Genomic DNA, 23456 nt, shown 5'->3' on the forward strand with positions numbered 1-23456 from the left:
TTTACAGGTCGAGCTTGAGTCTTTAACAAATGAAGAGAGTCATCGGTTTTCTCAATAAAGAGGTCTGACTCATCAAAGGGAAGGTCCTGGAGAGTATTCTACACTCCCTGGGAAAGCCCGAGGATTGCAACCGCTCACACAGGAATGTTATTCTTGGTGTACATTAAAATCCCATCAATTATGTCAAGATTTCCCTCAAAGGATTTGTAAAGTGAATCCTTAAGGAGAGGATTATTCCTAATCCAACCTCCTACTAGAGCTCCTAGGGAAACTAATTTATGCAGCTGTTGGATGGTCTGGCTTAAAACTTGATCTTGCCTTTGCAGTTCCTTTAAGTCTGGAATGACATCCTGAACCTCTCTCTTCAAGGGGGCCACTGGGGTAAGGTTAGGGATATGTTTTACTGTAACCCGAGTACACACCCACCCATCTCCTTCCGCTGCTCCTCGCTTAGCCAATCAATCTGCTTTCTGATTTTAATGGCCAAAGGATCCGTATTACAATGACCCTTAACCTCCTTAAGGAAAGTAGGGTCTTGTAACCAGAGGCTTTATCAACTATGTAAGACACCTACATAGGGTATTTTATCCTAGACCCGTCAGTAGAGGTGAAACCACTATTAAGCCAAAATGGCAAAAACTATCAAAGAGTTGCACACCCAAGCAGAATCTGAAAACAGAATAACTGCTTAATCCTGAAGATGTGCATATTAATGTTTGCATTTTGTGAAGTAGTGACCCAGGCCACACCAGCCAATTCCTCATACTGAGCTGAATGAGGCGTACACGCATGACTTATTTCTACAGGCTTAGCACCTGTTTCTTGAGGCGGCACCAGATCTATCCCAAATCCAGTAGGGGATTTCCTTGAGTCATAACAGCTCGGCCTTCTGCTGCTGCAGAGCTGATACGGGAGGCTTGAGGGTTCCTGGAGCGCATGCTGCAACGCCAGCAATCCCACGCTGCCGCGGCCATGGGGACACTTTATCTTTCTCCCACCGCACCTTCCCACAGAGGGAAGAACGTGACAGGTGAGTTGGAGTCTCTCCCTGGCTTACAGATAACCAGAGATGACCCGTGCCTGCCAACGGGGGGGACGGGACGGGGGGACGGTGCAGAGTGAGGCCAGCTGGTCTTCAGGAGTGTTACAGAGCATACTCAGTCCATGTGAGCATGCTGAGTACAAGCCAAGCAGGCACTTGATATTAGACACATCATTACCTGTTTAAAGTTCTGGGTTATTGAGAACCCAAGGTCCTCGAATGGACAGGGATCAATCTGCTAACTAACTAACCCAGCCCAGCAGGGGAACCGGCCTGGGGCTAGGACAGTTCACTGAATCCAAAGCAGAGAGCAGGTTCAGTTTCTCCTTTAGCACCCGTCTGTGACTTGTGGGGACACAATTAGGTTCACAGGGGGAACTTCCTATTGGGGGACATACGGGGGCGGTCTGACGGAGCCAGGAGTAAATCATCCTTGGAGATTTAAAAAAATTGTAGATCCTTTTCTAACACAAAGTTTTGGACCCAACTAGGGGTGACTCTATTGTGGGCCTCATTGTGGTGGAGAAAGATGAACACATCACTGGACTGGATGGTAGCAGTTGCCCTGGGGCCAGTGACCATGACTTGACTAATCAATAAGGATCGATAGAGGACAGCCCCAACCAGCCATATTTACATTTGGTGCATTGAAAGGGCTAACTTTCCAAAGCAGCTCTCTCCCTCCTGGGGTGGCAGCTGCCTCCTCTCGTGACTTGGCCCTCCAGCCAGGCCAGTTCCAAGCTTCTCCCCTTCTGGGTTAGTCCATAAACAAAAGCCAGGGAATCAACACCCAACAACTGGTTAGTAGGTGTGAGGGGGAAATGCCTCCATCTCTGGGTATAACAGAAGCAGGTCGTCTCTTTCCTCAGGGAGGGACCTTCAGGCAGTTGCTGAGGGAGAGATCCTGCCTTCCCTCAGGGCCTGCAAGGTAGAGGTCATCCTCTTGCCTGGTCTGCCCAGAAGTGAGCTGTTCTGCTCCCTTTGAAATCCTCCCCCAGTCTGTGCGTCCCTTGCAGGTGTGTTGGGGTGGGGCTGGCTGAAACCAGAGCAGCTCCTTAACCCCTTCTTGCCCAGTGTGACTTTTGTATTCTCCATCACAAGGCCAAACAGAGGGCAAAAAACCTTGAAGTTACAGCTTTCCATACTGTTAACGGCTAACAAGCCTAGCTGGCCTGAGGGCCTATTTTTACAAGTAGAGCGTTTTGTTATATTGGGTACGCTGATCTAATGCTGCAGGTGCATATTTTGGGTAGCAAATTATTACCCCAGCTAGCAATAACAATGTGAATTTTGAATCCTTTTTTACCCTGGCTTGTCCTTAACTCCTTGGAAGGCGACTTTAGATGATGCTTCGTGCAGCAGGCATTCTTTTGCCCTGTGTCGTCCTGGCTTTTCTGTTGCCAGGCTCGGGAGGAGGGTTGACGTGCTGTTCACGCACCATTTCCCTGCTTAGCTCCTCTGCATACTTCGATGGGATCCCACCACTTGCCTGGAAAATTACTAGGTTCTCCAGTATTTCTAAAATATTAAGGGCTCCCCCTGCCACAAACAAAGTCAGAGCCAGTATTGGTAAATATCCCCAAAACACGACTTCAGCCTACCCTGCATCAGCCAGATCCAGCTTCTTAATTTTTTTTATTGATTTAAAGTAAAATAAACAGATTGACCTGCAGTCAACCTGTGGAACTCTTTGCCAGAGGATGTTCTGAAAGCCAAGACTATAACAGCGTTCAAAAAAGAACTAGATAAATTCATGGAGGAGAGGTCCATCAATGGCTATTAGCCAGGATAGGCAAAGATGGTGTCCCTAGCCTCTGTTTGCCACAAGCTGGGAATGGGTGACAGGGGATGGATCACTTGATGATTCCCTGTTCTGTTCATTCCCTGTGGGACGCCTGCCATTGGCCACTGTCGGAAGACAGGATACTGGGCTCGATGGACCTTTACTCTACCCAGTGTGGCCGTTCTTATGTAAAATCGGTGTTACTCACACACCTACATAGGGTGGGCTTGTGCACGTGTGAATCTTCCAAGGACAGGCGTGAGATGGAGTGTACACGAAAATTTATGAAAGAGTGATAGAGAAGCACTCCACAATGTTATAAATCATGGCCTTGTAGATAGAAAGTAAAGTGGAAGATTCTTTCTCCCCTCCCACCATGGTAATACAATGAATATAGCCCCTGTTTCATTCCATTGGAAGACACTTCCACACCTGCAGGGCCAAGCCTGCTGTCTGGGATTGTGGGTGCTACAAATGGCCAGCACTGGGCCATAAGGAAGAGGATCATGCAGGAGCTTTTGGAGATAGGGGCAAGGAGGGAGCAAAAAGCACCTTGCTTTCAAAATTGCCAAGGAGGAGAGGGACATGATCCATGAAAAGAGACTGCTCCAGGGGCTCCTGGATGAACAGAGGAGGAGCAGGGAGCAGGATGAACAGAGGAGAAGCAGGGAGCAGGACCAGCCAGGTCCCGCTCCCACGTGGTGCCTCACTTTCTCCCTCTCTGACGTGGGGATAATCCTGACCCACATTCAGAAAGTCTTTGATCCTCTGCTCTTGCTTCCCAAGTCCTTGCCCTCCTTGTCCAACTCCGGCCTCTGCCCTATTCCCCAAAATTCCATGCCCATGTTAGTGCCTGTCTCACCCCCCAACCTGCAAGGTCTCATGCAGTCTCCTGGCAGCAAACGGAAGCTGCCCCTGGAACTGGAGCTGCAATCATATGTCCTGAGTGCTGTCCTGCACCATGTCACCATGTACAGGTAGATCATCAACCGCCACCTCTGTCCCAGGTGCAGGATGGCCTCTGGCCCCTGCTCCCTCAGGCGGCTGGAGCTGCTGACATAGGGGTGGGGTTGGCAGAGCATGAGAATAGCCCATGAGGTTAAGAAATGGCAGGGAGAGCCTTTTCCCTCCATGGGAGATTACGTTGTCCCTCCATGGGCAATCCTTTCTTTCCTCACCCTGTGCTTTGGTTCCTGGACCCTGCCCAGAAGCCCAGCTCCCACCCCGGGCAGCTTGGCTGTTCCGTACCCTGCTGTGTACCTAAACTGCCCTGTCTTTCTCTCCTAGGGCCTTGTCCTATGTGCTCAGCCTGGCCCCTTCCTGGCTTCTCCCTGACCTTCAAAGGACTATCCAAGCCCCTCCCCAAGCCTGCTCCCCTTGGGGTCTCTCTCCTGGCTGAGCACCGGCTGCCCTTATATCTCCCAGCAGGCCTGGTGCCCAGGCACATGCTGCGCCGTGTCACCTGACCCTCGCACTTCTTCCCTTCACCTGGGGAGTTGCATAACCTGGGCTAGGGGCAGTTGAGCTTCAATCCCTTTCCTGGCCATCTCACCCTGGGACAGGTGGAAACTAGACACCTGTGGGCTATCAGTAACTGTTTGCTAGGAAAGGTGCTGAAGACACAGTGGAAGAGGAAGCCTTTGGACTGGATTTAAATTATTCCAGCTGAAGGTGAATGAGGGAAAATAGGTCCAGAGTTTTCTTCCGAGCAGCAGAAAAATGTTAAGGTCAGAAAGGACCATTCTGTCCATCGAGTCAGCCCTCCTGTATAACACAGGCCCTAGATTGTCACCGAGTGGTTCCTCCAGCAAACCCATAACATGTGATTGAGCCAGAGCCCGGCTTTTGGAATGACATCCACACGCATTCGAGCCAGCTGTCTAACAGAGAATCTTCCTTCTGTAGTGATGTGAAGTTAAAGGACATGGAGAAGAAGACCTCTGCTCGGGCTGTGACTGAAGCTAGAGCAGAGAGGCCAGGATAACCAGGGCTAGGGCCTAGGACTGGCTATCAGCAGACCTGCCCAACTATAAAATCAAGCTAATCAAGGTTTTGGTTATTATTCCCATTTTACAGGGTGGAGACTGAGACACAGTTGGGGCCTGTCTACACTCTGGATCTGTAGCCCATTTGTAAGCTGCTGACTCCCACATGTTCTTCAGAGCCTATGGACAACACAGTTCCTAAGCATGTGTTTGTTCTGTGCTTAGCCCCTATATAACACCTGGGCTGGCCGGCCTTTTCTCACCGTGCTTTGGGGAGCAGGTACTGGGCACTAGGGGGTCTGAAGACACTCTCAAGTACTCATTCTTGAAAATAATTGTTATCAATTAACTGGAAGCCAATATAAAATCACTGCTGATAACATTGGTGGGTGACAAAATCCTGGCAGAGTGGAAATTAATGATGAGGACAGGGCAGTGATACAGAGTGATCCAGATCCCTTGGTAAGCTGGACCCATTCAAACAAAACCAGTTTGAACACAGCCGAATGCAGGGTCCTATACCTAGCAACAAAGCATGCCGGCCACACCTACAGAATGGGGAAGTGTATCCAGGAAAGCGGTGAATCTGAAGGGGATTTAGGGGCCATAAAAGATGGAGAGGTGACTTCATTGAAGTGCCTTAATGGAGAGAAAATACCGGGTATTAAAGGGCTCATTAAGCTAGCAGAGAAAGGCATAACAAGACCCAGTGGCTGGAAACTGAAAAGAGACCAATTCATATTAGAAATAAGGCACAAATATTCAACAGCCAGGATGATTCACCACAGGAACAAACTACCAAGGGGAGTGATGGATTCTCCATCTCTTGATGTCTTTTCATGAAGACTAGATGCCTTTCTGGAACGTGTTTGGTCAAAACCTAGCTGCTGTGCTATACAGGAGGCCTGTGATGTGGGGTCAGATTAGATGCTCTAATGGTCCCTTCTGGCCCGAAAGTCGACTAATTGATGAAAAACTGAGTGTAGCATGGGGAGCAGCCTGTGACGTTTTAATATGTGGCCTGATGGATCCCCAGAATCAACAGTCATTGAGTGGGGTGATCAGCTCAACCATCCAAAGGGGCTGGCCTGGGGCAGGACATTAGCCCTGCAGGGGAGGCACGGGTGTGACAGTGACATCACAAGGGCCTTTGGCAGGACCTCAGCCTATTGGTCAAAGGTGGTGGGGAGGTGGCGACCTCACAGAGAGATGCTGACATCAGCCAGGCAGGACAGGGGGGCGGGGCCAGGGAAACCTCGGAGACCCCTGTGGCTTCGCTGCAGCAAGTCTCCTTCTCGGGGTCTCTCCTTGAGGACTGAGAGAGAATTCGGGTTCACGTACGTGAGCACGAGGAGGACACTCTTCCGAGTTTTCTCCTTTCCTTTTACTGATTTTACTAGAAAACAGACATCCCTGTTTAGAAGGTAAGAGGCCCCGAGAGGTTTGAAACCTGTTTCGTGTGATCCACCTGGTGCTGGCTGAATTCTAGGCACAGAGAACGCTAGGTTAAGGTGGCAGAATTTTATTCCCCACCTAAGACTTTGTCCCGTAGAATCACTGGGGACATCGGGGTTTCTCCTTTTTGGTTTCCTTTTTCCTCCGTCCCTCCCTCCTTTCTCTTCTTCTCTTGCTTTTTTTCTCCTTTTCCCTGCTCCCATCCCACCACCAGGAGATGGGGACTTGGGGGAGTGCACTGCAGCTCTCCTTCTGGGAGGCCCACCCAAAAAGGTGGGGCTGGAATATTTACATCTCCAGTGAACCCCTCCAGTGGTGACCTGGGCCATCCTTTGGGCTCTTTGGTGAGAATGCTCAGCCTCCTGCCCCTCAGTCTCTACCCTGATTGGATAAGCAGGGAGCTATTGACAGGGAGGAGACTCAGGTCCTTGCTATTCTCTTTTAAAACCAAGCAAATAAGTCATAACCAATTATATGTTTGACTAATTTTGCCGCGTCTCTGCATTAATTGTCTCTGAGCACTTCATGATTCTCGCTAACGTTCCAGTTCTTCTAAAATACTTGCTGAATAATTACTATGAGCTCTTGTTGGTCTGGAGCTCATTTGAGAGCACTTTATTCTGATCATTCAAGGTATGAAATTCAAGATGTGGTGGCTAGTTTGAAAGTCAGGACTCCTGGGTCCTATTCCCAACTCTGCCACTGACTAGCTGTGTGACCTAAGACAAGTCACTTCTCCTTTCTCAGCCTTCGTTTCTCCCTCTGTCAAGTAGAGATAACAATCCTCTCCTCCCTACCTCACGGTGGGTGGAGGATGGGGATCCACTGGAGAGTGTCCCTAGTAGCATTGCATAATATGAGGTGTCCCATCATGTTGAGTTGTATCAGATTATGACATAATATGACAGCTGAAAGATTCTATTTTATTTGTATTTTATTATTTTGAAATTGAAAAGAGCATCAACCACTTAGCTCAGACTGAACCATCTCATCTACTTTTCTGGATCACAGTGTCTCCTCTTTGTGTGCGATGAGACAATTTAACACACTGTGACAACCAGGAGATGCTTTTATTTGGCAAACAAGCATTTCTGCAGAGAATTTGCATCCAACTTGTTATGATTTCAAGAAAAAAACGGTTTAGTCTGAATGCGATTTTCTGACCGAAAACAGCTTCCCTGAAAATGTTCCCACCATCTGGATTCCTGGGCTGTATCCCTGCCTCTCGGGGGGGGCGTTTGTCTGTTAGAACAGGATTCGGGGCTGGTGGCTTCTCTTTCTGGCTCTGCCACTGCCTTGCTCTGTGGGACCTTGGGTAGGTCACCTCCCTTCTCTGTACCTCAGGATACCCATCTGTCCCATGAACAGGGACAATTCTCTAACTCTGGGCAGTGGTGAGCCGGGGTGAGATATGGGGCGTCAAAGCCCTCTTGGCAGGAGAAAGGGGTGTTTCAGGGTGTTGAGCACTAAGGAATTCTAAACTTTTCAAAAATGGCTGGTCTCTGGCAAGAAGAAATGGGGCCAAATTTGAATCGTTGTCTTTTTTAAAGCCCGTTCAGGGATGTGAGTCCCACTATTTTAGTCACCTGGGGTCCTTTGCCAGGAGGAGAGAAGAGGTTCCTGCCTCCATTTTTGTGGCCTTAACAAACCAGGTGCTGTGCACCAGTTCTCTTCTGAGATCCCAGAAAAAGAATATCTTCCCATCCATTAACTGGTTGGAAGCTCCTTCTCCATGTCTGGCTGTCCAACTGAGAGGGTGTACTTAGTGGGTCTGGCAGAGATCAGTCCGGGGTCCGGGACTATTCAATCTTTTCATTAAGGATTTGGAAAATGGAGTGGAGAGTGTGCTTATAAAATGTGCAGATGACACCAAGCCCTTTGGAGCCCAGGATTAGAATTCAGAACGCCCTTAACAAATTGGAGACTTGGTCTCCTTGAGCCAAACTCCAGGCTGGGCCCCTCTCTGTAGACTGGACAGAACTGAAACCCCAGAGCCAAACACTCCTCCTCCTCCTGGGCAGTGCGCGCTGACCTTTAATGGACAGATTAGTGCTGACAGTGCAGCTTTTCCTGGGGGACTCTCCCAGCACTTTACACGAGTGGGAAAGTATGAAATCCCCATTTGACTGCTGGGGACAGAGCCATAGAGAGGGGGAGCAACTGGCCCAAAGGCCCACAGGTCAGTAGGAAAACCAGCAATGGAACCCAAGAGTCCTGCCTCCCAATGCCCTGGTCCAGTCACTACACCAGAGCACACTCCCTCTCAGAGGCAGGGGGAGCAGACATGAGGGCCTGGTTGTAATTGCCAGCTGTGGAAGGGAGTGTGCAGCAGTGGTCAGCGAAGAGGCCTGGAAATAAGGACTGCTGGGTCCCATCCCTGGCTCTGACACGTGGGGTGACTCTGAGCCAGGAGCTTCCCCTCCTCAGGCCTGTTTCCCATCAGTAGGGTTGGGGTCCCAGTCCCTACAGCCCAGGGTGGTGGGAGGCTTCATGCAGGTGTGTAAAGTGGCAGGATGGCAGGAGCTGGGAGGCGCTGTCACCCCCGCACTAGCGCTGTGTTCTGCACCCCCGCTGCTGGCCGAGTTTCTCCATCCCGTGGCAATAAGATGGACTCTTGTTTTCACAGCCAGTTGATCGCCCAGTGTCATCACCTTGCCTGCTTGCTGGGCAGGGTAACTCCTCAGGTCACCACCCTCTCCAGCCTGCCTTGGGCTTGGGGAGTGAGGAGGAGGGCGAGGGACAGCTGGCGACCCCGAACATCCACCATCCATCACTCCATCACCTAGAGCAAGTGAGTGGCATTAGGGTTCCTCTGTGGCTTCCCCTGTCTGTCTGAGGAGAGGCAGAAAGAGGGGGAGAGAATCTCCCAAAGGAGATTTCATTTGCAAGCAGCCCCCAGGATCCCCTCGCTCTCAGACCGGGCAGGGCCTTCTCCAGAGCCATTTCCAGTGTGTTTGGCAAGGTCCCAGCAATGGAGCTCCCAGCCCTTTCCTTGTGGGAGACTGTTCCCCAGGCTGACAGTCTCTGAGATGGGCCAGACCCTGTGAGCTGCTGAGCATGGAAATCAATGGGAAACGAGGGGGCCCTAGGCATCCTCTGACATGGGACTTTGTGACTTTGATGTGGGGAATGGTTTCCCAGGAGAAGTCCGGACTCTTGGGTTCTGTTCCTTCTCTCGCCTGGGCGGGAGTGTGGCCTGGGATGGCAGGAGGGGGCTGCTTGTCCAACGTGATGGATGGTCTTTGTGACTGACCCCACTGCTCTAAGAGGAGGAGACTCCCCAGGCATTGCAGCACCAGGGATGACAAGGAGGAACGCTGGGAGCAGATCATGCAATGAACTCCTGCCAGTGTGTGTAGCTTGCACTCCCTGCACCCCTGTGGGGGTGAGGGGGGGAGAAGTTGCTCTGGCTGCGGCAGGGATGGGGTGGGACTGAAAAGGCCCATTAGTGAGAGGCTGCCTTGACCCCAGACTCACGCCTGCTCCCTGCTTGGGTCCAGGATGGCCAGTCTCCTCAGGGTGTTCAGGAAGAAGGCTTTGCAGGTGGCCCCAGAGCCTGAGGGAAGCAGCCACCATCTTCCCCAGGAGCAGAGCAGCCCCTCCGTCCCCGCTGGTAGGGAAGGAGCCAGGAGGTGGAAGTGCCCAGCCTTCTGGCGGAGGAAACCCACTCCCAGCGCAGGCGGCAGCCAGGCCCCAGTGGAGCTGGGCCAGGATGCGGCTGGGCAGGCAGGACCCAGCCCAGGAGCGGAGCCAGGCAGGGTGGCTCTGGGGCTTGTGTGGGCAGCAGCGGCCCCAGGAGCCCAGCCCTGATTCCCAGCAGGAGGCATCGCCCTGCCCAGGCACCGAGGACCTTCCAGCCTCCCCAGGGCAGGAGGTGGAGGATCCCCGTCCCAGCACCAGCAGCTCGGCCCGCGCCCCGTGGGACAGCAGCAGCGCCTGGGACTCGGGCAGCAGCCAGGCCGATGGACGCCGGGTGAGGCGCTGGGCTCAAGGAGGGGTGAGGTAGGGGCTGTGAACACCCTGGGCCCAGGAGCTCTACCCGTGCTAATGGGGGAGGGGTCCCCAACCCAGGTGTCTGGCCTGAGCCACGCAAACCCCACTGGCACCAGCAGCAGTCACACAGCTGCCCCTGTGGCAAGGGGAGCTGGGGGGCAGGGGCAGCGGGAGCTGCTGCCACTTTGGTCCCTGATGCTCTGGGGGTGGGGGACAGGCACCTCCCAGAGAGTCGGAGGGGGGCCGGGCTCTTTGCTGTGGGCTCCTGAAGCTGTTGGGGGCTGAAGGCCCATCCCTGAGAGGGGGGAGTGTGGGACCCAATCTGCCCTGGGTCTCTGAGGTGGGAAGGGGGGACATTAACTCTGCTCTCCCTATCATGCCCCTGTTAGCAGGCATCACCCTGTCCCCTTCTCTCCCTGGTGCAGGGACCCCCAGGGACTCAGAGGATGAGGAGGAGAAGGAATGGGTGGACTTGGCCACAGAGGAGGCTGCTCTCGAGGACATCCGAGAGCAGCTCCAGGGCAGAGAAAAGGTACAAACGTTCCCCAGCTGGGTTGGAACCAAGATTGTCCTGTCCTTTCCCAGCATCTCCACCCCCTGCACAGGGTCTTGTCCCTGATGATCCACCACCCCTCATGGAGATTTTTCTCCTCTGTGATCTGGGACCCCCAAGATGGGGGGGTTTGTCACACACCAGTGGGGGTCTCCTCCTCCCATGGGCACTGTATCAGTTCCTGACCCTGCTTGTGTAGGAGTCATGGGTGATTTGGACAATGGGTGCGTCCCCACTATCCTCCATGGAGGCCTGAGCCCAGGAGCTGGTGCGGCTGAGGCAGGAGGTCCCTGGCTAACTGGCTCTCTCTCCCCAAACCCCACTCCTGGTGGGTGCAGGATGAGGCCCAGCAGCTCACGTTCCTACACGCCATCCACCCCGCATGTGTCGCTGCACAGCAGAGAGGGCAGGACACACTGGAGCCGCACTGCTGCAAGGCGGCTGTGGTGGAGAGGATTGTGGTGAGCGAGACACGATGCCCGGCAGCTGGAGGGAGGAGAGAGGAGAGAGACATGGGACGGGCAGGGGCCGCCCCGGGCCAATGGATGAGGCTTGGTGGTGCTGGAGGGGACAGCAGAGGGCAGGGATTGCTGAGGCTGAGGACTGGGGAGAAGAGAAGGGAGAAGTTCTGAGATTGGTCACTAGTGGGCAGTGGGGGAATCATGGGGCTGGAGGGGCAGCTGAGGCTGGGGGGACAAGGAATCACATGTTCCCAGCTTGGTAGTCAGGATGGTGTTGGATGGGGGTTTTGACAGGGAGGAGGGAAGAAGGGGAAGGGGACCGAGCTGGGCAGGAATCCTAGGAGGGGACCAAGTTGGAGGGGCAGGAGGGAATCGGAGGAGCAGGAGGCAGGTGGGGGGATCCTGCTGGCTGTGTGGGGCGCTGGCTGTGTAATCTCCACACTGGGAAGTGTCCGTGGGGCCCGAATCTTACACACTCCTTTGTCTCCTTTGGGTCTCACAGGAGCTCACTGCGGAGCTGCCTGATGACTCTGCACCCAGCGCCGTCCTCGCCAACTCCCCAATCTCTGTGGGCAACCTCAGGTACCGAGACCCCTCCCCCCAGCCGGATCCCCTAACCCCGGTGCTGCTCAGGGTGGCTCCTGGGTGGCTCCTCTTAGCAGAGGTGGTGGGAAGGTTCCCTCTCTCCTGGCTGGGCTGTTCTTTTCACTCCAGTAACATTACACGGGCCTTGGGGCGAGGCTCACTCCCAGGGTCAGATACAGGAGGGGCAGCGTTGTCACGGAGTCCCCGGGCCATGCTCTGGAACTGCTCCCCATGAAGCCAGTCAGGACTCTGGGGAAGTCTCCTTTCTGTGAGCAGCCTGTCTGCAGGACACACAGCTCACCGGGCTCCACCTTCCTGGGTCTGACCTCGGAGCATTCAGCATCCTCTGCCCCTCCGTGCGCTTCCCACAGAGAGTTCGCTCAGGTGGGGTTCCTGGGGAAGCCAGAGGGTCCAGCCCCCCAACTTCGCAGTCAGATGTGACTCTCAGCCAGCCAGTAAAACAGAGGTTTATTTGATGACAGGAACATGGTCTAAAACAGAGCTTGCAGGTGCAGAGAACAGGACCCCTCAGCTGGGTCCATTTTGGGGGGCAGTGAGCCAGACAACCATGTCTGCACTTCACTCCATGTCCCAGCCAGCCCCAAACTGAAACTCCCTCCAGCCCCTCCTCCCCTGGGCTTTGTCCCTTTCCCAGGCCAGGAGGTCACCGGATTCCTTTGTTCTCCAACCTTTAGCTCTCACTTTGCAGGGGGGAAGGGCCCAGGCCATCAGTTGCCAGGAAACAGGGTGTCGGCCATTCTCTGTGTCCAGACCCCTGCACACACCTGCCCTCTAGGGCTCTGCAGTGATCATACACCCTTACCCCACCACCTAGATACTTAAGAACTGCCTAGGGGAAACTGAGGCACCCCCACACTATTCAGAGGAAACATTAAGAACAGTCCCACTTCGTCACAGCAGGGTCCAAGGAATAGGCACTATTCCTGCCCTGAGACCCACCTCCTGCGATCTGCCCTGCATGCCATCTTCACCCTGGGCACGGAGGAAGACCCCACCCAAGTCCAGGAAGATCATCCTCCTACTTCTCCCTGCCAGGAGCAGGAATGCCCTCTGGTCCCCGCTCCCTTGATTCGCTGGAGCTCTAGAGATAGGGGTAGGGTGTGTAGAGATGAAACAAGCTGCAAGGTTGGATCCTTCCCTCCAGGGGGGATGACGTTACCCCTCCCTGGGGGAAACTTTCCTTCCTTCCTTCCACATGCCGTGTTCTGCCCAGCAGCCCAGCTTCTATCCATAGCAGCTTGGCTGTTCCACACTCTGCTGCCTACGAGGCCCTCCGCAGAGACCTGCTCAGGTCATGGATTGAAGAGCCAGCTGTCATCCCGCCATGAATCCTTGCTAATTGCCAGCAGTGGGATGTGAATGAGAGAGGCCAGAACATGTGTTTGGAGGTCTCACCAGTGCTTCCCAGAGACCCCTCTTCCCATCCTGTGGCAGGTGTAGCCCCAGTTTCCCTAACGCTGACCCATGGCTCTCCCTTGCTTTGCAGGCTCTGCAAAAGGTCTTGCCAGAGCTCCTGGATGCCATGCTGGGGAACCTGCTGGCAGAGTCCCCAGACACCAACAGTCTCCACTACATCTTGGAGGTGAGCCCCATGAGGAGAGGTGTGGGTGGGGGGCAATTTACCTTAACTCTTAGGAGGACTGCTAAGAAGAGCCTGAAAGATCCATTTTCCAGTCTGTCCTCCTAGCTGGGCCCCCAGTGGGCATCCTTGGTCCGGGCAGTCGGTGCAATGCAGTGTCAGAACCTTCCTCCTTGAAGGACAGAGGAAGGAGCTGGGACTTCAAGCCAGAACTCTGCCTGGTTCTGTTGAGCACTTATCACAGGGCCCCTGGCTGGCTTGAGGAGTGAGAGTCTGATACACACACACACACGCTGCTGTGAGATCCAGGAGATGGTCCTCAGAGAAGAGGCACAGGCTCCTTCTTAGAGAAACAGGAGGACCCCAGGGAATCAGCCCTTCTCTGCAATGGGCCCTGAGATTCCGGGGGGGATTGTCCTCACAGTCACTCCCTTCATCCAACCAAAGACTTGAGCTACGGGGAGGGGCAAGGGGTCAGTCTCCTTTCTGGTGAGCTGTCCAGGAATCAGGAGTTCAGGGAGGATGGGACCAGCCCTGACACCGAACATTGTCCCAATCTAGAGAGACAATGACAATTTATGATCTGCAGGATACAAGCATCGTCCTGGGTGCAACAATCCCCTTCTAAAGCTCTGCGATCAATGACTCAGATATTCCCCCCAAGCACAATGTCTCAGCCCCCTGGGGATGGGGAGGGGTCCTTTGCACAGCTCATGCACCTGCCCATTGATCCTGACCTGTCTCCTTCCCCCACAGCACGTCAACTTCTGGATCGTGTCCAGGGTGTCACAGGAGAGAGCCAGGGCCATTAGGAGCAGCACGGCCCTGCTCAGATTCACCATCACCCTCCCTGATTTTGACATAAGTGACCTCTGACCCCAGCTTCCTGACTCCAGGCATAGGCGGGCTGGCTCCGGTGGGCTGTAGGATCTGCTGCTGCAGGGGCTGTGGGTTAGGAGTGTTCCTCTTGGGGAGGCAGAGTCAGAGCAGGGAATGAGCTAGGCTTGAGTCAAGTTCTTCTTGTCCTGGTTGGTGGTGACCCTGGGCCTTTAAGGGGTCCATGCTCCAGCCCCTGCCTCCAACCAGGTTGTGCCTGGCCTTGGTCCCTTCTTGGCAACCTGGAGCAGCTCTAGGCTCCCTTGGAGGCAAAGAAGATGAAGGGTCTCGCTCTAGCTTCTCTCCCCCAGCATCTCCTGCAGAGGGGCTGAGGAGAAGGAGACTCCTGGCCCAGGGGGGACTGGGAGCTGACAGGAAAATGCTGATGGAGTCCCCTCTCCTCTCCCTTCCATTAGAACTCAGCAGAGTTCCCTAGCATGGGTCACCATGTGACACAGCTGGCTCTGTTTGTCAGTGACCCAGCCAAGGACATCAGCCGGCAGGCCAGGGCGGGGATTTACCGGCTCTACCAGCTGCTGCTGCACCAGAGGGGTAAGGAACCCAGCTGGGAAATGGGACCCCAGCCAATTTCTCTCAGACTGACCCCAGCTGGAGGATGCGTCTTTCTCTGTCTCTTTCTCTGCTTTTCTCCACCCCCTGCAATTCTATTGGACCAGGGACGCAGCGAGGACTCTGCCCACTGTGCAGCCACCAATGGGATTGGAAGGACACAGACACTGCAACCAGAATGACAAACGTGTGTGTGTGTCTATCTCCCCCAGGGCTGACCATCCATGGGGCAGAAGGTCTGTGGTGCTGGGACTGGGACCAGGACAGCAGGCTCCTGGGCTACAGGAACACAGCCCGGGTGAGGGAGGTAAGGACACTCTGCCAGGGCATGGCACGGCTCAGGGAGTGGGGCTGGCTGGGTGGGTTCCCTGCAGTAGCTGCCTCCTGGAGACAGCACAAGAGCCCACTCCTCATTTCCAGCTCAGAGTTCCCTATCCAGCCCCCAGTGTGGGATGCTGACACTAAAGGTCCCACCTTGAACCTTGCTAGTTGCCGTGATTTGTGTGTCTGACACGGATCCATTGGTACGTGACATAAGGAGAATCCCCGGGTGGGGGAGTTAATGAAGGATTATGGCTCTGGGTATCTCTCCGCTCCTTGTCCCCCTCAGACGCCATGTGAGAGAGCCTGTGAGGTTGTCCCCCTTCCCACAAGCTGAATTGCTGCCCCAGAACAAAGGGTTCACAGGAGTGTCTGTGTGGTGGGGACTGGGACCTGAGTCTCGTTGTTCATGTCATCTTGCAGTATGGATTCCCCTTGGAAGAAGCCCAGGAGCTGCAGACGCCAGACCCAGCCACTAGGAAAATCACTCAGTTGGGGGGAATAGACTTTAGGTCTGTCAGCTCCAAGGCCCCCGCCCATGCCCCAGTCACTGAGGTGCTGAAGATCTCTCTGCTGGAGCAATGCAGGTCCCCTGTCATCGCTGTGAGCTGCACAGCAGGTCTTCCAGCTCCCAAGCACGGAGAGCCGTTTCCAGCCCAGCCCCTGCCATAAATTGCCCTCCAGAAAGAGCCACTACAGGCTTTGCATCCCTAAGTGCCAGCCACCCTTTACTAAGGGGGCTTCGCTGAGCCAGGGGCCCCTGAAAGCGTCCAGGGAATGAGCTGCCTCGGCTGCAGCACCCCTGCCACTGCCCCTGGGCCACTAGAGGCTGATGCCGTCCCAGCCCCAGGATGTGGAGCCTGGCTCTGGGCAACCCGCTAAGGCCTTGTGTCCTCTTGGTTTCAGGTCTTCGGAAAGTTCTTCTCAGAGGGGCAGAGAAGATTCTTCCTCCGGACGGCAGTGCTGGCCACCCACGACCCCCTGCTGCGTGTCAGCCAGGCTGGGCTGGTCCTGGCCTCCTCCCTCCTGGGGGAAGCCCAGCAGCTGATAGGGGACATGGTGAGCAGATGGATTAGACTCAGGAGATTGGGGCAGGGCCTGGGGCCTCATCCCCATCCTATCGCCATTCACTGGCCTGGCAGCAAGGAGCCTGGTGGGGAGTGAGAGTCAGAGCAGGTTCTCTTGGGAAGGGGGATGAATTCACCTCCATGAGCAGGAGGGAGCCAGCTTGTCCCCGGAGCAGCTCCAACCCAGCGCTTTAGCCAGGCTAATTAATGACAAGCATTACCTCATCCTGGGCTTATGTTCTTAGGACACGGCGCTATCGCTCCTGGGAAGGGCAGGAGAGTCCCTAAGTGCCCTCTACGAGCCTTTCCTGCCTGAGCCACAGGGCCACACCCAGTTCCCAGGTGCCTCGTGTCTATGTCACCCAAGCCACCATCACTGGCAGCCTGGGAGGCCAAAGACTGACAGGTGATGACAACTGACCAGGCAGGGCTGAGGCACATGGGCAGGGGAAGCTGGTCCTGCTGCTGGCAGGGCTGGACCCACTTTAGAGAGAACAGGAGGATTCAGTCAGCAGGGGCTGCCGACCTGCCCCATTCACCAGGGCTGCCATCCTGCGGCTTCAGCATTATCACTGGGGTGACTTGGGGAAAGGTCTCAACCTCCCCACATCCCACTTCACTGCTGCCAGAATCCCTTCTGCCCCCCACCACCCTGCTAGAGCCCCCTCCCTGCCCTACTTGGGCGGAGGTGGTGGGGGAGAGGGTTCTGAGAACTTGAGCGGTGGCCCCAGGTGGGTTGGGGGTGGAACAGCTGTCAGGGGCACTGAGGGGTACGTGTCAGGAGCTCGCCCAACAAGGAGGGGGGTTGGCACTGGAGGTCACTAGAGAGGACAAGACAACTCCATCCTGGGGGTCAAGAGGGCGAATCCATCCCTCAGAAGTGGGCAGGTGCTGGGTGGAAATGCTGCTGGTTCCATGTGCTGTTAATCCCCCCTAGTTCCTGGGGGGCGTGTGAGTCTCTGACAGGTTCTCGTTCCCTTGCAGCAGGAGGACGTCACGACCAACGTGATGCGCCAGCTCCGCTGCAGGGCCTGTGCCTCTGAGGATGCCGGCAACTCCCGCTCCCTGCTGCAGATACTGCTCTGGCTCCCTGCAAATGGGGAGCTAGTGGAAGGGGAATGGAGTCCCCCGGAACTGACAGAAACTCCTGTGTAGGAAGGTCCTTCCCTCTGCCCCCAAAATGCCTTCATCTGGAGCAGGAGCTCTTCCACTCACTCCCTTTCCCCTCCCCCCTTTCCTTGGCCTGACCCCCATCCCTTTCCCCCTGCTCCCAGACAGAGCTCTGTGTCAGGGCTACAGCCCATCTGCCCAACTGAAGCTCAGAAAGCTCCACTTTTGAGGAGGTGGGGATGGCACAGAGGCTCAGGGCTAGCTTCACCTCCTGCCCTTTATTCTCCCCTTGGCCCTTTTACGGGGTCTCTGAGTGGGAAATGAATAGGAGTCTCCTCTTCAGGCCCTGGGATCTGTCACAGCCTCCCAGATGGACATAGCCTGCAGCTGAGCCACCTCAGGGAGCAGTGGGGACAGGTCACCCCGTCCTAGCAAATCAAGCAGTGCTGGTTCTCAAAGAGGCTTAGATGGAAGACCCTGCTTCTTCGTGGAGGTGAGAGCCATTTACTTCTCGGGCCATGGGGGTCTCTTGGTGGGGGGGGGGAGGGAATGGGATTCCTGGTGCATAGCCTGGCTGGGAGCTTCCCCCGGCCCTGGATCCCAGCCCTGAGACAGAGGCATCTCCATCAATGTTCCACCCTTGTTTTGTTCCTAGGTAGGAGCTCCCCAGAGATGTCCTCGACCCTGGACTCCTGAGAGCATTTCTGGCAGGAGGCTCCAGCCCCTCAGGCATGAAGAGAGCATCATGCCACTCTCCAGCTCCACTTCCCACAGCAGGACAAATGAACCCTTCAGCTCCCAGAGTCCCAACTCTTTGACCTCCTTCTGATCAGCAGGGGGGTTTCTCCAGCCCCCTCACCACACCTGTCAGCCTCTGCATGCTGATGAGTCTCAATGTCAGAGTCACCAGAATAAGCAAAACTCCAGTTGCAGCCAGTGGGGCCTGTGTGTACTCGGCCCCTCTGGAAACCAGCTCTGAAATGGGAAGCAAGGACCCCAGTCCAGTAACAGCAGGACTGGGCAGAGCAGGCCTGTAACAGGGTGCTTTCCCCTGGGCTGCACAGTCTGGGGCCTAGTCAAACTGATTACAGAATGAGCCCTACCTGAGAGGGACCACGTACCTCCCCTTAAAAAGCCAGACTTCAGATAAAACCCAGCTGGGCTATGAACAGGAATGAGAATGAGGTAGGAAGTTCAGAGCAGCAAGGAAAGCCTAGAGGGGAACTTGAGAAGAGAGGTAGGAAGTTTCCCAGGGAAAACTGCAGCAGAGAGAAAGGAGCAGACCTAGCTGTTGGGTAGAGGGCCCTGGGCTGGTGCCAGTGTCAGAGTGAGACTGGGTTCCCTACCAGCCCCAAAGAAGGGGGCGTCCACGCACCCAAAGAGGGTTACCAAGCCCAGCAAGGGGGCTTTAGACTGAGCAAGAGCCCCAGCGAGGGCAGAAGGACTTCTTTCCGTGGGAAGACCTCTTTGGACTTTTAGTGTGAGGCAAGCTGGGCCCCGGAAGGGTGGACTAAAGGTGGTGACTGGCCGGAGGCTGAGTTACCAGGCTGAGAAACTGCCGTGGTGCTTGAGTGACCATCGATGGGGGACGCTAGCCCAGCGAGAGGGCTGTGATTCCTTGCCTGGCCACCAGGGAGCATGTAACGATGAGTAGATTCGTTTACGATCGGCATAATGGGCCGGATTGAATTCCCCCTGTCAACCCTGAGGGCTGATGGAAGTCTTGGTTGCTGAAGGAAGGTCTCTCCCCCGAAGCGGGAGTGTCGAGGGATCGAGCTGGTCACTGGATTTCACATTTCAGTTCCAGGGGCTCATTAAGCAGCCAGAGCAGGTCTAGGGGTCTCTCCAGCAGCTCCTAGAAAACCAACAGAAGCAGAAGGAAGTGCAATTGGATCGACAGCTGGCAATCTTCATGGAGCAGCAGACCTGTCAGAGATCCTGCAAAGGGAAATCAACTTAGGGTCTGCTACGGCAATGGACGAAAAAAGAGCAGACAAGGAGAGCATGCCTGGGCTGTGCTGAGAAGGTGAGCCCCGGAGAGCAGGGCATGAGAAAGTGTACAAGCATGGCCTAATGCCAAGATGGGGATGAAAGTTCTCTGTATCAAAAGACATGGCCTGCTTAGGAACTTGCTGAGTGGCAAAAGGAGGGGCCAGGGCCCCAAGAAGGTAGAGAGAAAGGAGAAGGTGAACTCTGGCACAAACACACATGAGGTGGAGGTGGCAGGGATGGCCGTGGACCTTGCAGACTCTCAGCCAGCACACCCTGTCGGCTGCTGCAGGGAAGTGAAGGATGAAATGGTTGGCGCAGAGATGAAGCAGGCTGAAGTAGGGACAAACACAAGGGTGGAACAGGCCATGGTGGGTCCTCAGGCCCTGACGGAAAAGGTTCTGGGGGGATGCAGCAGCAGTAGCAAAAAGGCTACAGAAGAAGCTAGTGGCTTCAGAACAGGCTCTGCAAGCAGCTGTTGATAGGAATGAGTGGCTGCAGGAAGAGCATTGGGACACTGCAGTAGAGAAGGATTGCCTCAGTTCTGGTGAGTGAGCTGGCAGGGGAGCTGGAGACGCTGAGCGCCCCGGGCTGTATAAAGGTGCAGCAGGTGACAGTGACGAGATGGCGAGGGATGAAGCTTGGACAAGAGTAGAACTTGCCCCTAGTTTGGACCAGATTTTAGGGAAGAGGGTGTACAACAGGGTGGCTTGGCCTGTGGGCTGCAAAGCCTGGAGCTAGGCCAAATGGATGATAAAGTGAGCCCCACCTGAGGGGAAACCAGGGAAAACCGCAGCAAAAGAATAGGAGCAGACCTAGCTGTTCGGTACAGGACCAGAACCTAGAGTCCAGGGTAGTACCAGGTTCTCCCACTGTTCCGAAGGAAGGGGACCTACAAGGCCATAGAAAGGGTTACCAAGCCCAGCAAGGGCAGGCCAAGGCAAAGTCAGGCTGAGGAAGAGCCCCCACAAGGGCGGAAGGCCTTGTTTCTGTTTTGGACAGACATTTTTGGACTTTTAGTTTGTGATGGGTGCGACCCAGAAAGGAGTGGACTAAAGGACGGTCACCTGGCTGGAGGGCTGAGTTGCCAGGCAAGAAACTGCCAGAGCGACTATCGGCGGGGGTGCTAGCCCAGCGAGAAAGCTGTGACACCAGGCCTGGCCAGGACCTAGCGGTGAGAGAACTCTGTTACAAGCCCACTTCCATTAGGTAAACAGCCTGGTATTGGAGAGTGGTGGGGAGATGTGAAGGGCTCCTGAGGCTGGAGTGGGGAATAAGCTGTGAGGCTGGGAGGGGATTAGAGACGGGGCCGAGCTTGTGGGTGGGATCCTGCTGGCTGTGTCTGGAGCAATGTGTAGCCTCTTCTATGGGAAGTGCCCGTGGGTCAGTGGGGCCTGAATCTCTCATGCTCCTTTGTTTTCTTTGGGCATGACAGGAGATGTCTGAGGAGCTGCCCTTAGACTCTGTGCCCAGCGCAATCATCTACAACTCATGGTGTCCATGTGCAACCTCAGGTTCCAGGACCCTCCCGCCTGGATCCCCTAACTCCAGTGCTGCTCAGGACCAGAGGCAGGAGTCACCTCCCACCAGTGGCTGTTCCCCTCCTTTGGCAGGGCGGGTGGGAACAGTCCCTCGCTCCTGGCTGGAGGTTGATTTGAGTCCAGCAGTGTCAGGATGGCTATGGGAGAGGATGGCTGGAGGGGTCATACAGCAGGGTCCGGTGATGAGAGCAGGGAACAGGTTGTATTGCAGCCCTGCCACTGAGTGGTAGCCGGACATTGGCCAGTCACTGTCCCGCCTGGTGCCTCACTTTCTCCACCTCTGAAGTGGGGATAATCCTGACCCACATTTAGAAAGTGTTGGATCCTCTGCTCTTGCTTCCCAAATTCCTGCCCTCCGTGCCCCACACAGGCCTCTGCCCTGTTCCTCCAACTTCCATGCCCATGTGAGTGCCTGTGTCACCCCCCAACTGCAAGGTCTCACCCACAGTCTGCTGCCAGGAAACTGAAGCCACCCCTAGATCCGGAACAGGAATCACAGTTCCTGTGCACTGCCCTGCATGGAGTGTTGCCCAGGGGCATGGGGAAGGCCAACACCCACATCCTCTGTCCGAGGAGCAGGAAGGCCTCTGGTCCTTGCTCTCTTCCATAGCTGGAGCTGCTGAGGAGGGCAGAGATGGGAATAGGCCACAGTATTAATTGTCAGGGGGAGAATCCCCCTCTGTGGGAGATTGTTACCCCTCTGGGGGGAATCCCTGGGGAAGCCCAGCTCCCATCCCTAGCAGCTTGGCTGTTCCCTCCTCTGCTGTGTAGCAGGCCCTCTGCAGAGAACTGCTCTGGGCAAGGACGGCAGACCCAGCTGTCATCCTGGCAGGGGTAGCCTCAGGTTCCATAGCCCTGACCCCTCCACTGGCAGGCTCTGAACAAAGCCTGCGCAGAGAACAGGGACGCCAGGCTGAAGGTTTCAGCCTGCTGACAGCAACCCCCAGCACAGGCAAAGTCCAGCACATCTTGTAGGTGAGCATAATGGGGAGGGGCAGCAGGAATTTTACCGTAACCCTGGCGAGGCCTGGAAATGAGAGACTGGATGATCTACGTTTCCATTGTGTCCTGATACCTGAGAGCCCACTGGGCCACCCTTGGTCAGGGCAGGCAGCGCAGTGCAGTGTTGGGGCCCTTCCTCGTTCAGGGACACAGGGAAGGTGCAGATGCTTTAGGACAGGGCTCTGCCTGGTTCTGTTGAGCACTAGATCCAAGGCCCCAGGCCAGCTTGGGGAGTGAGAGCATCAGACCCTGGCGAGGTGCAGGAGAAGGTCCTCAGAGAAAAGCCCTGGCTGGTTCCTAGGAAGCTGCTGAGATTCACAAGGAGGGAATCGGCCCTTCTCTCCCACGGGCACAGAGCATTGTAAGGAGCAGGGGGTGTCCTTTGTCCAACAGAGACCTGTCCTAGGTCTCACCCACAAACCTGGGAGAGAGCTGGGAACTTGACTGGGTCCCACCCCAGCACTTCCCCTGGTACACTCTCTTCTCCCCTCCCCACTTGGCCATTTTGCTCTGGGTTTATGAGCATGAAACAAACAGGAACTTCTTCTCCCTCTTTGAGGTTCTGCTCAGGACACCCCGAACCGTCAGCCCCTGTTACCCCACTGCCTCAGGAGGCTAGAGCTCTGCTGTTGCCAAGCTGTGTCGGGTGCCAGACATGCCAGCTGCTCCGCCTTGCCCGCAAACTCTGCCAGATTAAAACTTGCCTTGCAGGTAACAGTCAGTGAACCCCAGTTCCCCAGAGACATCCCCCTACTGTGTCCAGTCCCGTTACTGGACACTCACAGAAATGAGTAGGTTTGCTGCCTCCAAAGAGACAGGGCACATCTCAGCCTGTTAGGTTAGCTGGAGACTCACACCTCACTTGAACGCACACCACCGGGATGGTTTGGGACGCACAGTAACAAAGAACAGAGATTTCAGTGATACTAAGCAAGAGAAAGAGACAAGTTTGGTTACAAAAAAAAAACAAAACACGCTTTGTAGTGACTAAAACTGAATCTTAGCAAGTCACAATCTTTGCCTCAGCAATTTCCTAACTAACATCAAGTTACCAGCATCTCCAGCCCTCACGGTCAGGGGACCCAATGTTCCCACAATCAAAGGATGCTGTTCCCTACATGATGGACTTTTGTACAATTTCTCCAATGCCCTTTTCTGCTCTCCAGCTCTGCTCCCTCCAGCAAGACACACCAGTCCCTTAGCTCCCAGAGTCCTGGTTGCCTGCTCTTCAAGGGCTGAGGGGTAGTGCTTTACTGCCCCCGCCCCCACCCCAGCTGCTTTTGCTATGGGAATCTCCCTAGAGCAGAGGAGAAATCTCCTCTTCTCTTAGAATCAGTCCCAGCAGTAATTCCACCCACCCTGGCCTCAGCTCAGCTACTTTCCTTGCCTGGGATCAGGGACCACTTGTGAATTCCTTGGCGTGTGGGTGTAGGTGGGGACAGAGGCTGCAGCTCCAGCAGTTTCCACTGGAGGACACCACCCTGTCTTTCTATGGTCTGACTAGGGCTCACCATCCATCCTGG

Source organism: Natator depressus, chromosome 11 (genome assembly GCF_965152275.1).
Source record: "Natator depressus isolate rNatDep1 chromosome 11, rNatDep2.hap1, whole genome shotgun sequence".
In the NCBI taxonomy this organism is placed as follows: Eukaryota; Metazoa; Chordata; order Testudines; family Cheloniidae; genus Natator; species Natator depressus.